This window comes from Empidonax traillii, unplaced genomic scaffold (assembly GCF_003031625.1).
Source record: "Empidonax traillii isolate 1590-97213 ecotype Southwest subspecies unplaced genomic scaffold, ASM303162v1 scaffold1678:size223582, whole genome shotgun sequence".
NCBI classification, from domain to species: domain Eukaryota; kingdom Metazoa; phylum Chordata; class Aves; order Passeriformes; family Tyrannidae; genus Empidonax; species Empidonax traillii.
Genome location: NW_020956871.1, coordinates 151,557 through 168,815, shown reverse-complemented (window position 1 = coordinate 168,815; position 17,259 = coordinate 151,557). Strand labels below are relative to the sequence as shown.

Below are 17,259 nucleotides of genomic sequence, written 5' to 3'. Positions count from 1 at the left end.
AGTTACTGAGGCCTGAAGTCCTGTGGGCCAAGAGATTTCTCCCCAGCCCGCTCCTGCCGCTGATTCCGAGCTGCTGCGATCGCTCTGTGAATAATGGAAGGTTTTCATGTTTTAATCAGATGCAATTTTCCGAATGGTTTTTATGATTTAGCAAGTCCATTAAAAATGACATTTGTTCTGCTCTGACACTCGTAAGGAGCTCCGCAGAGCATAAACACTGGAAATTACTTGTAGGGGGAAGAAGATATTAAAATTCCCTGGCCCTTGTGTGCTTGCCTGAGAAATTCTGTTACCTCGTGTGGTGCCAGCTTGGAGCTGAGCCACTTGATATGCCTCTGAGTTCTTCCCTGTGCACTGGCTCGGGGCAGCTCCAGGCTGCTGCAGAGACAAAAATATATATATTTATCCTGGTGTGCCTCTCATGTGCAGAAATACATAAATATGTACAGAGATATAGCACAGAGATATATTTGTTTGTCATGGTGTGCCTCTCACGTGCAGAAAAATATAAATATAGTACAGAGCTGTAGTACAGAACTGTATTTTAAGGCTGAAGTTGGGGCTAAGTTTAACTGGATGGGGCACTCCACCACTCAGAGCAGAAGGGTTGGTAAATGCAATTAATCTCATTCAAGGCATGTCATGTAAAACAGCCTAAATACCAACTGGTCCTGCCTGTTATCTCCCCTACTTATTAACTGAATTAATTCTAGTCCTCTGTTAAACTCTTCCAAGATTTGCACAGTGCTTAAAGTAAATCCCTTAAAGTCTGATTTCTGCCCGGTTCAGAGCAGTTTCAGGATGAGGATGGGGATTGGTCCCCCATCCCCTGTTCCCCACCTGCCCCCACACTTGCCAAGGAAATCCCTGTCCCTCCAGGGATGCTCTCTGGGATGCCCACCTGCCCCATCGTGTTTGAGCATCGTCTTCATACTAAAAATGCCTCCTCCAGGAGCCCTGTCTGTCTGATGTGCAGCAGCAGCAGGGACACACAGATGGACAGCTCTCAGGAAGCATTTTCCTCAGGCTTGCCTCCATCTCCTCTTCAGAGAGTGGCACCAAGTCCCTCTTAGTGGGGAACAACTTCCCAGCACTGTCTGGAAAAGCATCAAACCGTCTGCCTTTTTCCTGTCCCCAGCCACCACTTTTGCCCTGGTTTATTTTGTTGTGCATCTTTTAAAATTGGGGTGTTTTTTTTCGCATATAAATTATGGATTATCTCAAGCCATAGCACTCTGGGCATGCAATACTGCTCAGGAGCTACAGCTGTCACCATGGGCTCTGCCAGAAAGGGGACAAAGTGGGTTTTAGGTAGTTAAGCTTTCAAGGATTCCTCTGAAGTCCTTTCCAACCTGGATTTGAGCCTGAATGGACTTCTTGGTTTTGTGGTTTTGTTTTTTTTTTTTCTTTTTTTCCCCTGCAACCACCAACCACATACTGGGCCCTTGATGCTGGGTCTTTTATAAGTTGAAATAGGAGCTGCCCTTACTTTGCAAAAGTTAAAAACTTCCAATCAAGAAATATCCAACCTGAACAGGAGACACCCCAGGGGAAACCCACGGAGGGTAAATTGGTCATCACTCAGAAAATTACTGCTCTAGCCCTGATTACCTATTAATTAGCCAGAGCAACCTGCTCTTTTCCACCTGGTGAATATGTTCCCTGCTGGTCCAGCTTGGAATGTTATTCCATTTCTCTTCACTCCTGAATCAGGCATTGATTTAACACCCCACAGTTGGCCAGGCAGTCATATTTTTTTTTGCAGAAATGCTGTGTTCAGTCCAAACTTGAAGTTCAGCATCTTATCCCATCTATATCTCCCTGTCTTCCTTTTTCCCTTGTAGAGAGATTGAGTTTTTTTCATTGTAAAATATGTCAGATCTTTCTAAATGTGGGAAGAGCTGGAAGTCAGATTTCCCATGTTAGATTCTAACTCTAAGAACCAGAGAGTTCTTGCTTTCTCCTCTTGAATATTTAACTACACCCACCATTCTAAAACAGGCTTGACTGCTGGTTGTATGAAGGTTTGGGGGGCAGAAGGAGTATTAAATTTATAAATAATTATAAAATTATTATATTTATAAACATCATATTTATAAAATAATAATTTATTTGGGAATTGCCAAGAAAGGTGGTGCAAGGGGAAGGTAGGGATGGAAGTCTGGGAATAAAGCTGGCATTAAGGGCTGGGCATGATTTCTTTGGAAGCTGAGTTTCTCTCAGGAAGAAATGTCTTATAGGTGCTGGAACTTCAGTGAAGTTCAGTTTTGGGAGCAGGATGGGGAAGGGACAGATCAATATGTGGGCTACTGGCTTGGGAGACCAAGATCCAGGCAAGTACACAGCTGGGTGGGTCTGAAAACAGCAACCTTGGGCTTTGCTGAGAGGGAAAGTGATGAAAAAGAACTCAGCCCGTTGTGAGACACTGAAAAGAGAACATTTTTCTGGATTGGGGGTTGTGGAGAGGCTGCAGGTCCCGACTGAGGGCAGGGGGAGGGCTGGAATCTGATTGCACTGGAGGCACAGGGTGGTGCTGTGACAGCCCAGGGCATCAGGGGGAGGAAAATCTGCCTTAACCACAGACCTGAGCCTGAATTTGAACCTAATTCCAGACCCTGCACTTGGCACTTCCCTCCAGGACCACGAGCAGAGCAATTATTCCTCATTACGCTCTCTCCTGCCAGCGAGGTGCAGATGATGATCTGCCTGCCTTGAGGGCAGGGTCACCTGAAACTCCACGTGGTTTTACCAGTGCTGGGAGCTGAACTTCGCAGCAGCAATCAGCAGGACATGCCTCTGATACCTGCAGCCCTCATTTGTCCTCCTGCAAGCCTCAGATAAGCATCAAGAGCTCCATCCTTGGGCTGTGCAAATTGGCTCCATTTCACCACTGAAGCCAGGAGAGCTCTTCTCTCTTAAAATGCTGGAGAAAAATCTCACTTATCTGCCTCCCTGGGGCTGTATTAGGGGAGCATCACTGAATCTTTAACTTCTATCTTCTCCCTCCACCCCAGTAAGATGAGAGAGTCCTATTATCCCAATTTTCCTGATGGGAACTGGAGTGCCATCCCATTGAAATCTCTGCAAATCTCATCTCCCTGACCCCCAAGACATAGAATCCCAAACTGCTTTGGGTTGGAAAGGACCTTAAAGCTCATCCAGTTCCAGGAACACCTTTCACCATCCCAGGTTGCTCCAAGCCCCATCCAACCTGGCCTTGGACACTTCCAGGGATTTTTACAGGCTTTTAGATGTTTTGTTTCTGCTGAAGGATTTAGGAGCTTCATCCTTTTCAAGAGCAAAGGCTTCCCCCCCTCGTGCTCAGAGTTAAACCATCACCACAACCAAGCAACAGAAACAAGCAGACTGAGCAGCAAAGTGATGCTTGATGGCTTCTAATGTGTTAACAAGCCCCAAATTTACACAGTCGGGGGAAAAACCCAAAGGAAAAGTGGATGTAATTCTAACCAGGGGAGTGTCTTCCACCCTGCTGCTCTGGCTTTCACTTCTAATTCTGGCAAACAAAGTAAACATGGAAAAACACAGTGTTTGTGCAAATTGCTCTTAGAGGAAAATATGGACTTATTTTGAGTCTCTCTTCAATTTGTGTTTTAGGCTGTGATTGCACAACAAAGGGAAAGTATTTTATTGAGATCAAGGCTGAAAAGGAATTGCTGTTTGCCAACAAAATAAATGTATGGTTATCTCCTCATCTCTGATCAGTTTTGATTTGAATAATCTGCCACTTGAGTGTTCAAATCCCCTGGGCTCCCTGAGAAATGACACATTAGGCTCATAACATGAGCTGTGTGTGCTGTGCTCGGGAGCTGCTGCTGGTCTCGATCTGCAGATCCATTTCTGGGGTCCCAACGTGGTATTTGGGGATCCTTTTGGGTCCCTTCCAGCTCGGGATTTCATGATTCTGGCATGGGACTGGTGGTGCCCAGGATGACCACGGGGTGGCCTGAGCTGGGTTGAGAAACACATCTCATACCTCGAGACAAACAGTCATTTATCCACGGCAATAATCTGAATTTCCTGCTCTGTTTTTTGCTGTCACTGTGGAAGTTTTCACTGAAGGTTGATAGGTTAGGAAACCAATGCACTTTAATGCCAACTGCAGGAACATGGTGTATGGAGAGACAATCCCAAGAGGCTCCAACAATCTTTGTTGCCATCCTTCCTAGAGGCAATTGGAGAGGGAGAGAAATTGGAGGAGGTACAGAGGGACCATCTAGTTTGCAGTGCCATGAATGAAACATTATAAAAAGTGTCTGCCAACTGAGAGAATCTATTATCAGGGAGCTGTCAATCAGTGGTGGAAATGTAAGGGGGAGAGGGAAGAAGAAACAATTTAGAAGGGAAAAAAAGGCAGAGCACAAGTCATTTTATGAAACCTTTCTTTTAAGTAACATTTGCTAAATTACTTGTTTTTTCTCCCAAGCTTGAAGGAAAAACATTGGTTCTTTTCCTTACCTTTGATTCTCACGTCTGGAGCCTGTTAACACTTTTAGTTAAGTGGAGAAAGAGAGATGCACCCACAAGGATTTGGGGTTGGGATCCCAAAGCCACAGCGTTCCTTCTTCCCCCCTCAGTGAAACATTCCTGCCCTGAGCTCGTGGACCTGTGGAGTTCAAGGGAAGATAAATGTTCAAGTCTTGCCTTAAATACAAAACCTGGGAACAGAGCTGTCATTTCCTGCGTGTCCTCTGCACGTTCTGCTCTTCCCTGGATTGATGTCAACAGCAGAAGACTGGATTTGGGAAGGATCTGACCTCCCCACCTGCCCTTCCTTCTTTTCAGGGCTTATTCCAAGGCGCTGAAATTGCTTGGTTTGAATGTCTTCCCACCTCCTCCCCCCCAAAAAAATATCAGGCTTTTCCCTGCAGGGTACAAATGCAGCAGCACGAGGCTGGAGGGGAGACTGAGACTTTAACAAATGGCACCACAGAACATTAACGGGCGTGCCATGAAGTATTATCATAATTAATGGCGACTAAACTGCCGTTGTCAAATAAATGAACAAAGTACATTTCGTGATGCATTATCCTTGCTCTTTTATTGTTTGTCCTCTTGCTTGTTAAGCTGAAAATAATCAGTCATTTACAGCTGGGCTGCTGGTTGTGTGAAAAGTTCCACTGAAGCCGTGGAGTTGTAGGGAGGTGTGTGGGGGGGAGGATATTTGAAATGTGTGTGCTAACAAATGTGAAATTATTAATGAAAAAGGCAGAACTGATACTCACATTGAGGCCAGAGTAACTTCCTTTGGCCTTTATGTAATAACAGGGAACGGTGTTAAAATGTTTGCAAGGCTGGTACAGGTTCTGAGGCGAAAAAATTATAAAAATTAAAATAAGCAAATTGTGGGTGGGGTGTAAGGAAGAGCAACAGGGAAATAGTTCCTTCAGGGGGTATGTGACACCTTCCCCCAGGTAAGGGAGACGAGATCTTGGCAAATAATACATAGAATGACCTCACCAAGGACTTTTGAGCTCGGTCTTCACCTTCCAAATATCGGCAAAGCTTCACTGAAGGGGCTGGGATCCACCTGATTTACTGCAGTTGGCTGTCTGATGATTCCCATCAAATTGACTCCAACAAGGCATAACTTTTTTTTTTTTTTTCCTCAGCTGTTGACAAGTGCTGGATGAACTCTAAGTCCCTTTCCTTGGATGTGATTGGGTTTACTTTGTTAAAAGTGGCCTTGTTAACTTCTAAAGCAAAAATTGCTTGTCTGAGCACTGACCTGGCAGAGCAGGGGGTGGCTGTGCCTAAGAAATTCTCAAGCCAGCCACTTAAAATCCTTATTTTTGAGTGTGTGACCCACGTGAATGTACCCAAAGCTGGGAAACAGGGGATGTGCCCGCACGAATAGTTGCCTAAAAGTGGAATATGAGGACTTGCAGGTGTTTGTGCCACACCTGGGGAAGGAGTAGGAGGACTTGGCTGGTTCCCTCTTGCTCAACATCACTAGGTGGGCACTGTAATTCTCTGCAAGGCAGATGCTCCTGTCAGTTGTTGTTTCCTTGCCAAGATGCACAGTTTCCTCTGGGAGCCCTTAGGGGCCCATTTACCAGGGATAATTAATTAAATTAACAGCCTTTTGGAAGCGTGCTGGAGGTTCATGTAACAAGTGTGCTTTGAAACAAGGAGCTGCATTTCAACAGTGTGCAGGTTAAAACCCTTGGCCACGTCTTTCACTGCTATTAATCAGGAAACAGCCAAATTGTGCCAATTTAGGGACCCAGCTCCTTTCATCTGTCCTTTCCTCATTCATATTCGCTCTCTCTGTCTCTGCTAGGTGCAGAAAATCTTGTTTTTTCATGCATGCCACAGCCCAAACTCCCTGCCCGTCAGCAGGATTTCACATTGATTGTTCATCATCTTTCATATAATAGGTCTCATTAAAATAATCTCTTCCCCCACGAGCCAGACTAGTTCAGTCTCCTACTGTCTCTCCAGTTTGCCCCTTGTTCCAGTGAAACAGCTCTTCCATTTGCACCCAGTCCCTCCACTTTGGAAGGCAGGGAGAGGGAAGTCGGGAAGGATCCCTTGCTGTGAATCTCTCTCGCCACTTTTAAAAGGAAACCAGTGCCAAATACGTGAATATCCTCTTATTTCAGCAAGGATGGCCCTGTTGGGTTGTAATCACCCACGGCCTTCCATGCCTTTCCACGGGGGTCATGGATCAGAGCTTTGGAGCAAGACAACCCGTTCAGCAGAAAGGTCAATCAGCTGGTGGAAGCGATTTCCCTTTCAGCTCAGGTGAAGGCAAAAGGAAGGGGTGTAGCTGGTCTGCATTTCAATGAACTCCACGCTGGGAGCTGGTTCAGCAGTTGCTGCTGTGCTGCAGGAAACTGCCTTTTTTTGTTTTCATCCTCGGTTGTGGTGAGGAGCATTTGGGCAAAACAAAAACGAAATGAGGGCTCGGCGAAGACTTGCAGTGACCCCCCAGGGAAAACTGAGAGTTAAACCTTTGTTTCAGGGTTTTTGGGAGCTGCTTGTGCACAGAGTCAGAATCATGGAATCGTCAGGGTTGGAAAAGGCCTCTGAGGTCACTGAATCCACCTTGTCCCCCAGCCCAGAGCACTGAGTGCCACGGTCCAGTCGTTCCTTGGACACCTCCAAACCTCCCTGGGCAGCCCCTGCCAGTGCCTGAACACCCTTTCCATGGACAAATTCCTCCTGATATACAACCTGAACCACGCCTGGTGCAGCCTGAGGTTCCTCTTGTCCTCTGTTGCCCTTCTCTGGACACATTCCAGAGATTTTTCTAGGGCAGATTTGCTTTGAATTCACCTTCATTCCCCCAAAGCGAGGAAAAAAAGTAATACTGTGCTTTTCTTTTCACCATGATTTTCCATGAAGAAATATGTTTCTCTCATGTAGTGGACTCGATTCTCTCACTCTCTCCTGCCACTTCTATTTTTGGGCTGCTGCTCACACCCTGGACAAGAGGATTATGATGCTGTTCAGAGCAGCTGACAGGGATGAGGTAATTTTAAACCACTGACCAGCTCCACTGGGGACTCATGACTTCCTACTTGTCCCATCTGGCCAAAATGAAATGGGTTTGAGGAAGGGCCAAGTCAGTTTTGGAGCAGTTTGGGCAATTCCTGCCGTGTGATGTGGGCTCTGCTGTGATAAGGGGTCAAACTTGTAATAGAACTTACTGACTCCAAATTATAATGGAACCAGGGTTGAACTGGATGATCTTTATGGTCCCTTCCAACCCATTCTGTGACTCTATGACCTTTGCCATCTGGTGTGACTGCTTTGGAAAGTCTCAGGGTGCTGCATCTTTGGGGTTTTCGAGCAGGGGATTAGGTTTGAGGTTTTTTTTTTTTTTTTTGAGATGTTTCTTCTCCCCTCACACAGCAAACCATTGCTGGCATTTTAAAACAAATCCAGGAGAAAGATGCACCTCTCCAGATCTTCTCCTTAAGTTCTGCTTTCACTCCTTTTCATAATCACCTTTCTGTTTTAATGCTGCCCAGCATCTTTTCCACAGGGATCTCCAAGTTCAGCTACCTGTATTCTGCTCTGCCTTTATTAATAATGGATTGCAGCAGTCCCAAGAGGGGCCTGACTGCACAGGAAATTTGTGGCAACTCCTCATAAAACAGAACCCTCGAGACTTGCCTGGCTCGCCAGAAGAAGTTGAAGGCAAGATCTTTTTCTGCTCTGTTGTTGTCACTCTCCAGGTACAAAATGGGATGAAACTTGCACTAATTAGGAAGCTGCTGAGGCAGTGCAATGGTCTAAAATGTTTGAACCCTCCATCCCTCCCTTTCTGCATGGCTTTAAATGACTGTTTTAGCTGTGGCCTCAGAACATGAGTGCTGTGATTTATCAAAGCCAGTGAAGTGACTTTCCAGCGAAGCATTAAAGTTGGAATGTTGTTGCTGTCCTCCCCTAAATGCTCTGTCTCAACCATTGACAAAGTCCAGGTGGCATGTTGGTTAAAATAAATAAATTGAGGGGACTGTGGACATATAAGAGTGGAATTTTAGTGGCAGGGAGGGAGGGAAAGCCAAGACTTGTCAAAGATCACGGAACACCAGTGGACAGGGCATGTTGGCAGTGTGGAGCTTCAACCCGAGAGAAAAGAATCCCCCCCCTTCAAGGCTTTTTTCCCAGAGCTGCAAACACACAGGAGCACAGCTGGAGTAGGTTTTTGGTGCTCCAGGGTCTGGGAGCCACAAGCTTGGTGTTATCCAGGATGAGTGTTGTCAGCATCCCTGTAAACTCCCCGAGCCCAGCTGTGCCACAGCTGATGACCTGAACTGCTTTTGGCTTTGGATTTTTCCCTGAAAACCTGTAAGTTTTGAGCAATGACACCTTCTGCCAACATTAACTGGGGAAATCTGGGACTGCAGCTGGTGGAGGGTGGGTTTGTTGGTCTCTGCACAGCTTCTTACCCCGTAAGAAACCATAATGGTGAAAAGGTAGAAGCTGCAGCTGGGTTCTGCCTGCCACAGGATTCATTTATTTTCATAAAGGAGGCAAAGCTTTATCTAAAAACCATCGATATTTTAGGGCAAGGGCAAAGCTCAGGGTGGGGAAGGGAAGCTCCCTCAGTCTCGAGGCTCTTCTCGTAGTTAAAAGTTCACTACAGAAAATCTGATGCTTAATAAATTGGAGCCTTCTCTGCTTTAAATCATTTTTACAGCAATTGCAGAAGAAAATATAATTATTACAAACTGGCCATTTGTTACCGAGAAATCTCATTAAATTGACTTCATGCTGGAAGGTTTGGTGGGGGATGGGAGGGAAGAAGAGGCAAAGACCTGACGGAGGGGTGGGAGAGGAGTCTCTTAATTACAGATTGATTCTTTCTCCTGATTGAATGTAGAACATAATCAGTTCATCCTTTTCTGCTGGGGCAGATGGGAGCTACAGGGACCTTTTTGTCTTCCTTGACCTGCCAGTGTGGCATGCTAATGGCCTGGGGATGCAGGGAATAGCCTGCAGAAGAACTTGGAGAAGCACATTCAGATGAAGTCATGGATCAGGACTGCTTTTCCCCTCCCTGGGAGTCACTCTGGGCCAGCAATTTAATACAGTGTTGTCTCATCATCATATCTTTATTTGATGCTGAACTAATCCCACAGCTCTTGTGCACAGCAACCAGTTTTCTGTGCAGCTGAGCAGATCCAAGGGAGCTTGGAAGCAGCTGGTTCAGGTGCTGCTGGCAACATCCAGGCTTAGAGTCACAGAACCATGGAATGGGTTGGAAGGGACCTTAAAGCTCATCCAGTCCCACCCCATTGCCATGGGCAGGGACACTTCCCACTAGCCCAGGTTGCTCCAACCTGGCCTTGGGCACTTCCAGGGATGGAGCAGCCACAGCTTCTCTGCCCAAACTGTGCCAGGACCTCCCCACCCTCAAAGAATTCCTTCCTAATATCTGCCCTCCTTCAGCATGAGGCCATTCCCTGTGTCCTGTCCCTCCATCCCTCATCCCAAAGTCCCTCTCCAGCTCTCCTGGAGCCCCTTTAGGCCCTGAAAGAGGAATCATTCAGGGAGAATCACTCCCCTTGACTTCTTTTGACACAAAATCTGCCAAAGGGGGATGATTTCAGGTGGAGAAAGCAACAACCACAAAAATTAAAGCTCCACTCCCATCCCTGAGAAAGATCCCTGAGACTACAATGTACCAAAATCACGGGGAGAGGAGATGATTGCTGCTAAAGGGGAGGGGGATGTGATTTTTTTTTTTTTTTTATTGTTAATGTTCTTTCAGAGGAGGAAGAATATTGTGTGTTTTGACATGGAAATGGAGCAATTGTTTTTTTTCTCCGGTTTTAGACCTTTTTAGTGATTTCTCATCGTGGGTCCTTAAGGAAAAAAAAATTGCTGAAATATGACAAATTGATAGACCATAATGATCTAATGGCGTGTGGTGTGTTTCTGAGAAAGGAGAAAAAAAAGAGCAAGAATCGCTGTTAGGATTTTAAGAAAATGATTCCTGGACATGTAGATTGTCTTTTACCAGCATTAAGAGCAATACCAAGCACTTACCCAGAGTATTTTCCTCCATAAAGATTGTACAACTTCCTGCAATGCTGGGTGAAGAAGGTTATCCAAATATTGGAATATTTATTTAATGGTGAAACCAAATATTAGGGAAATAAGCTTTTTTTTTTTTTTTTTTTTTTTTTGTCCAATTACCAAGACATGCTCAGGATCTTGGACAGCACAGCCCCAATAAAAAATTAATAGAAGCTGAAGCACTGAGCCATCCCCAAGGGAGCTTTGGCTTTCCCTCGTGGGTTAAAACACATTTGGCTTAACTGGGAACAGCAGGAAAAAAAATAATAATTTGAGAAAAAGAAATTAAAAGTAACTGTAGTGACAAAAATAAATAAAGGTTTGGCAGTTCTGAATTTTTTTCACTAATATTTCTGTGACTGAAACTGTTCCCTTAACTCACCCTGATTTTTGTAGTTGCTTCCTGCTGTTTTAAAACTGTTCCCTTTTTTTGTTTCTGGATACATTTCACAAGAAAACTGAGATGTCGCCCAGCTTTGGGATCAAACTTTTGAGCCCTTTTTCATTTTTTTCTTTTTTTACATCTGAAGTAACTGAAATAGAGAAGTGATTTTACCCAACATCACACGAAAAATCCAAAGCAACACAACCAAGCAAAGCCAGAACTCCTGGATTTTGGCCAACCCTGGAAGGGATTGGGTATTTTAAGGATTTACATTATCCTGGGGACACGTGCAATGTTGCTGGGAGTTGTTTGAAGCTTCAGCCTGTTTGAAATGTTCTTGTTGGTCAGTCAAGGAGGATGAACAGGGATGGGCTGGTGGAATTTCTGACCCATGGGGACACTCAGGAGTCTTGGAGTCTCTTCATATCAATCAGGAGAGGAGAAAGTGACAGTCCTTGTTTCACTGAATGATCCAAAAAAAAAAAAAAAATTAATAGCTTTACCACTGTCATTATAAAACGAGCAAACCCAGAAAGGACAAAACTCTTTCCTGGAAGACAAAGTCTGGACAGCACCATCTTCCTCAACAGCCCCCACACAGCCAGGCACAAACTCTCACATTTGTTTGCTCTGTTCACCTCAGCAAGGAATGCTGAAAAACACTGAGTGTGCTCAGAGCCCAGCCACTTGGAGAGGCTCAAAGAATCCAGCACCATGGAAAGGCTTCAGCACACCTCAAGAGCAAATTCTTAACATCATGAGTTTTGCCCAGGATTGTGCTGGATTCTCTACGACGACACATTTGCTTTTCAGACCATTTGACTCCATATCTGAATCAAATATACGTGTTTATCTGTTGCCATTCTTCTGTCCCCTACAAACGTGCAGAGGAGCTCCCAGAGGTTTGTGTGAGTGTTCTGTGCTTGAGTGAATCCTTTCTGACCCTGGTCTGGTGAGAGGTGGTGGTGCTAGGATTGGAACTGGATGATCTTTACGGTCCCTCCCAACTCCAACCATCCTGCCACGTGCCTGGCATAACTCACTCAGCCTAACAGTGCAGAGAAACACGAAATCCCTCACCACCACCCCTCCCCAAAATCGCTCTGCAGGGCGTGTTTTGTGCAGCTCCAGCCCTTGTGGCCGGGGATGTGTGTCAAGGCAGCCGTGTTTGTGTGCTCTGATCCCTGCTCTGTCTGATGCTCGAGTTGTGTCTCAGCTGTGACAGTCCTATCTGATCATTAATAATACAATAATGAAACAGCAACTGGAGAGACACTTGGATAATCATCTGAGCAAAGGCTCATTAGTGCTGCAGAACAATCACTGCCGTGTAATAACAGATCCCAGGAAATTTCAATTAAAGCTGGAACTCTGTTGCAATTTCATTTCATTTCCAGCCAGCCAGCGGATGGTGTAATTGCAATCAGCCGAGGCAACTCGAGCTCCTCCAACTCAACCCTTCCCATGGGATGGACGTGGCTGCCTGGCTGGATTCGGGATTTATCTGCCTGCCTTTTCGTTTCAGTTCTCCCTTTACGGGGCAAACAGAGGGGGATGTTGTTCCCTGCAACCTCACACCCTCCTCTCCTACTGCCAGGATCTGAGTGGGGATAGATGGAATCACAGGCTGGTTTTGGGTGGGAAGGGACCTTAAAGCTCATCTCCTTCCACCCCCTGCCATGGGCAGGGACACCTTCCACTAGACCAGGGTGGTCCAAGCCGTGTCCAAACTGGCCTTGGAGACTTCCAGGAGTGAGGAATCCACAAAACCTGGGTTAAGGAAAGCTCTTCCAATACTGTGGTGCTTTGTAGAGGAGGTCCCCATGGAAGAGCACACAGGTATCTGCTGTTGTGTAGGGATGGAGTCAGGGAGCAGGGGGAGATGGAAGATTTTTTTTTATAAGATCCAGGTTTTCAGCATGCTAAAGTCCAGAATTTGGCCCAAAATATAGTTTACCATTTTGTGCTTGTGTTTTGCACTCTTGATTCTCCCCACCGTGCTGGACCACGGAGTGCACAAAGCAGTGGTTACCTGCGCTTGCTCCACCAGAGAGCTGCTCTTTCCCTTGTCCTTGGGTTGTTCTGGACGGTGGATGTCCCCCTGCCTGCCCTGCAGCCCCCCTGGATTGCTGTCCTCTGTCGTTGAGCAGGAGATCTGTGTGTCCTCACAGATAAAAACCAGAGGTCTCCAAACCCTTTTGTCCACTCAGACCTGTGGCTTTTTTTTTTTTTCCACAAAGATGGGCTGGCAAAACTCCAAGATGAGTAATTGCATCTCGCCATCTAATTAAAATTGTGTCAGTGCTCTCAGATGGATGTTGTGCTCTCCTTCTTTCCTTCCTTCCTTCCCTGGCCTAACCCCTTTGATCTCATCCTTGCTCGCTGTCCCAACCAGCTCCCACCCTGGCAGGGGGATGGAGGAGGTGAGCTGGGTGAGGGAGGGGGGTGGGTGTTCATGTCCTGCCTCAAGAGTGGATTTAGTGGTGAGGAACACACTTATTATCCAAAGGGCAGCAGCTGGAGAGGAGTTTGTGAGGCTGGATGTGATGATTGCCATGGAAGCACAGGTTTCCCTCCCGCTGTGCCAGCCCACGACACTCCCCGGTGATGTTTTCCTTCAGCAGTGGGTTCCCTTCATGCTCTCCCTCCTACAACAGCCTCTCTGCTTTCAGCACAGGTCTCCATGCCCCAGAGGGGCTGTTTTTAAAGGTCCTTGTCCTCCCAGGGCTGTCACAAAGTCACCCAGCGCTCTGGAAGACAAGGAGCCACGTGAGGAACACTGAGTGTCAACCCAGGGATGAGCCCGTGAGTCACTGTTGAGTTGGTGGCTGGAGGAGATTCACAGCAAACTTGGGGAGGAGGAGGGGAAATCTAAGCCATAAATATCTAGTTTTATTTGCAGAGCTGATGGTTTTATGCAAACAAAACGTGCTCTCTTGCTGGAGGTCTCCTTAGCAGTCACCTGTGGAGGCAGCTCCTGTGAACATTTGGAATTGAAAGTGGCTTTTGGTTTAATGGTTTCTCTAAAGCTTTTTTTTTTTCCTTTCTTTTTAGACAAAAAACTTGCATTTTCCTGTAAGCACAAAGATCTGAGTGGTGCAGAACAACAGGTCAATGTGCACACAGCAGGCAGCAATATTTAGCTTTGATCTTCTACACTTTGGCTTTTATCTGCAGATGCATAAAATGAAGTCTCTTGGCATTTTTGCTCCTTGCTCTCTATAATCCACTGAATAATTGTTTGCATGTTCTGTTCCTTTAATATTTGCTAGTGTATCATCCCTTTTTTGAGATGAGCGAGGGGCTCAGTGGATCCACAGCCTGACCCAATCCAACCATTACCACATTTTTCTGGAACTGGAGGGATCAGCAAAAGCACACTGAGGGAAGGCACTTGCTCAAACTCGTGTTTGTAGGGACTTGAGGACCTGTTACACAGGAATATTTCCACAGAGGTGAGCAGCACATTCACTGAATTCTTGCTTTTGTGCTCAAGAGAAAAATACATTTTTTTCCTTGTCCTCCTTTCTAAACTCCAATCCTTGCCAGGGTCCCCCGAGGAGAATTCCTTCCCAACCACAACTGTCTCCATCAGCTGCACCCTCATCACCTGGAGGGAAATTCCATTCCCTCTCTGAGTGATTCACTTCTGAGGTGCTGGACTCTTCCCAGCTGTTTCCACCTTAATTCTCCCAAATGTTGTTCTCAACTGGTTGCAGCCCTTCCAGTGGGTGCAGAACCCACTGGTGCCTTGTTTCCATCAGCTCTGCCAGGGTGTTGAGAGGCTCTGGCTTGCTCCCCATCCTGACTGGAGAGGTGTGAGGCAACAAGGGGAGACAGGAATGTGTGATAGCTGAGAAGCAAACAGGCTCCAGGGAAGGGAGGGAACAGCCTGTGTTGGATGCAGGGATGGAGGAGCATTCCAGAAAGTGTTCTGGTGAGGAGAAAAGGGCAGAGCAGATCCAGTGGGTGCCAGGGACGTGGGGAGTGAGGACAGAGCAGGACTCTGCCCCAGCTCACCTTGGCACAGCTGATGATGGAGAGCTGCTTCCCCCACTGCTCATTCCACACCCTCCCCATGGCAGGTTGGGGAGTGGGGGGGGGGCCACGCTCAGCCCGACTGCTCAATCCTATCTCCCCCTGACAGGTTTTCTCCTCTCGTGTTTTGGCAGTGCCTGTCATGTCAATAAAGTCTCTTTCCTAATTTGAATTTATATGAGCATTTGTGCAGGTCTGGCCACGTGGAAGAGCATCTGCAGGGGAGATGTGTTCATTTCGAGGGGGGCGTGCGAGGGTTTACCAACAGCCAGGAGTTACAAACACTTCTGGAACACACTAAATCTTGTCCTGTTGAGCCTCCTGTCGACACTGGGCTGACAGAATGTCCCTGGCTCTGATTTTTCAGATGTGACAGGAGTTGCTTAGCACCTCTGAAAAAAAACCAGCCTTAAACAAATGCTCCAATGACCATAAAAAAACAGGCGGTTACACAATCCCCTTGCAGTGACATTCTCCTGGCAGAGCTCTGGGCACAGGCTGAGGATGCTGCTGGAGCAAAATTCCCTAAAAATTCCCTAAAAACCTGATGAATGAGCTCCAGAGCAGCGGTTGATGAAGCAGCAGTGAGATTAGGGCAGGCTGGGCCAGTGATATTGAGATCAGCTCTTGAGATCTGGCAGAGGGAGCCACACAGGGAATTGTCCCATTCCCTGCTGGATCCACACTGCAGGAACACCTTACCTGGGCCAGGTGTTTAGGTTGAGCCTGAGTCTGTCCTCACCCTGCTGAGGCAGAGGCTGTTTGCTCCTGCAGCCTCCCAAGTGCTGAAGATTCTGCTTTGTGTGGTCTGGTTGTGGCTCCATCCCCTCCTCTGTCAGGCTTTTGTGTTGCTTCCTGATATTTGTCTTGTACTCAGTTGTTTCTTTAATTAGCTGCAGATTTTTCCTCCCTCTCTTTGATCTTGCTGTGGTCTGCTGAGACCATCAATAAGCTTAATGGAGAAAATGTGAATTTTTTTTTTTTTTTTTTTTTTTTTTTTTTTTTTTTTTTTTTTTTTTTTTTTTTTTTTTTTTTTTTTTTTTTTTTTTTTTTTTTTTTTTTTGGCTTTGAGATTTTTACTTCCTTTCTTTGAATCTTTTTTGTGGGGTTTTTTGAGGAGGGTAGGGAGATAACTAAAGGAGAGAAGGAACATTACCATCATTTTACCTGTCTTACCTGCCACTTCCTTTTTGACATCTTGGGAAGGAGGATGAGGTGGTGTTTCTCAATCTGCCCCTTCCTCCCTGTATTCCTGAGTGCAGATGACTGATCCTAATGACACATCCCAAACGGGGCTCTGCTTTGCTCGGCAACCAGTTTTGTTTTGCTTTCTAATCTAAACCTTTGCTCAGGTTTAGTTTAGATATCAAGAGGAAATCCTTTACTGGGAGGGTGGTGAGACCCTGGCACAGGTTGCCCAGAGAAGCTGTGGCTGCCCCATCCCTGGGAGTGTCCAAGGCCAGGTTGGAACAACCCGGGCTAGTGGAAGGTGTCCCTGCCCATGGCAGAGGGTGGCACTGGATCCAAGCACAGATCCCGTGTGGAAATAGGTGCAGCTTTGCTTTAGAACACAGGGATGCACCGAGTGAGTGGGATTTACACCAGGGAGGGATCTGGCTCAGCCATATGTCCCAGAGCTAACTTGCTTCCCTCCCACCTCTGAGGCTGCTAATGAAGCGCCATCCCCTGCAGAGAGAGCGGGGTGTTAAAATAGGATGGGAGCATCCCGAGGGAATGGGCGTCAGCAGCACAACAGAAGGAGAGGGAAGGATAGTGGAGATCAACGTCAGGACCTCGCTGTGCTATTCCCATCCGCAGGAACCGTTCAGGGCTGTGAAATCCCCAGCCCAGAGCACATTCCATCGGCTTTTCTGGGCGCCCAAGTTGCGGGGCTTTCCTTGTGTCGGGTCCTGCAGCTCCGTAATTTCCTCTGACACGTCCTAATTTGTTTCGATTAAATCCAGGATAACCTGGGAATCTCCCTCCCCCTTTGGCTATCCCAGCTGCCTGGATCCCACGAGCCTGCTGGGGAGAGGAGGGAGGGAGGGCTCTGTCTTTAGGCTGAGTGTGATCTGGGGAGCAGAGTGAGGGGTAATGAAGGATCTCAAACACAGGCACCGCACTCGTTAACTCGACATCATCCTGGCCTAATTATTATAATCAGGGATTTGATGGGGATCCCTTGACGTGATGTCCCTCAAGGCAGGGCAGTGAGGGGGTTTTTGCCCAAGCTGTGAGTTGTTCTGCTTACAAACACAATGTTTTCTGGCATTAAAGGGGGC

General features: G+C 46.7%; 1 long non-coding RNA gene across 1 annotated transcript; it reads left to right on the top strand.

Moving 5' to 3' along the window:
• Positions 1 to 542: 542 nt before the first annotated feature.
• LOC114070750 lies at positions 543 to 16,418 on the top strand. The gene is made up of 4 exons (XR_003573961.1): positions 543 to 555; positions 5,159 to 5,164; positions 8,671 to 8,673; positions 16,330 to 16,418. It is a non-coding gene; the product is annotated as an uncharacterized LOC114070750 (long non-coding RNA).
• The last annotated feature ends 841 nt before the right edge of the window (positions 16,419 to 17,259 follow it).